Source organism: Penaeus monodon, chromosome 22 (genome assembly GCF_015228065.2).
Source record: "Penaeus monodon isolate SGIC_2016 chromosome 22, NSTDA_Pmon_1, whole genome shotgun sequence".
Classification (NCBI taxonomy): Eukaryota; Metazoa; Arthropoda; class Malacostraca; order Decapoda; family Penaeidae; genus Penaeus; species Penaeus monodon.
Genome location: NC_051407.1, coordinates 24229961 through 24230204, shown reverse-complemented (window position 1 = coordinate 24230204; position 244 = coordinate 24229961). Strand labels below are relative to the sequence as shown.

Genomic DNA, 244 nt, shown 5'->3' with positions numbered 1-244 from the left:
TACTTATCTATCTGTCCATCTACCAGTGAGTCCTACTAAGATCACACCGCGCCGCTGGTGTAGTGGTATCATGCAAGATTCCCATTCTTGCGACCCGGGTTCGATTCCCGGGCGGCGCATAATCGCTTTTAATGTCTAAGCAAGTTCTCACAGTAACTTTATAATGTTTTTCAAAATTTGATCGTCTCATTTTGATAATTTTACTTGTTTTTAACCGAACAGTTCGTAAGACAGCCACTAGACA

General features: G+C 41.8%; 1 non-coding gene across 1 annotated transcript; it reads left to right on the top strand.

Moving 5' to 3' along the window:
- The first annotated feature begins 48 nt into the window (after positions 1 to 48).
- On the top strand, positions 49 to 119 carry Trnag-ccc. Its single transcript has one exon. It is a non-coding gene; the product is annotated as a tRNA-Gly (tRNA).
- Positions 120 to 244: the final 125 nt, after the last annotated feature.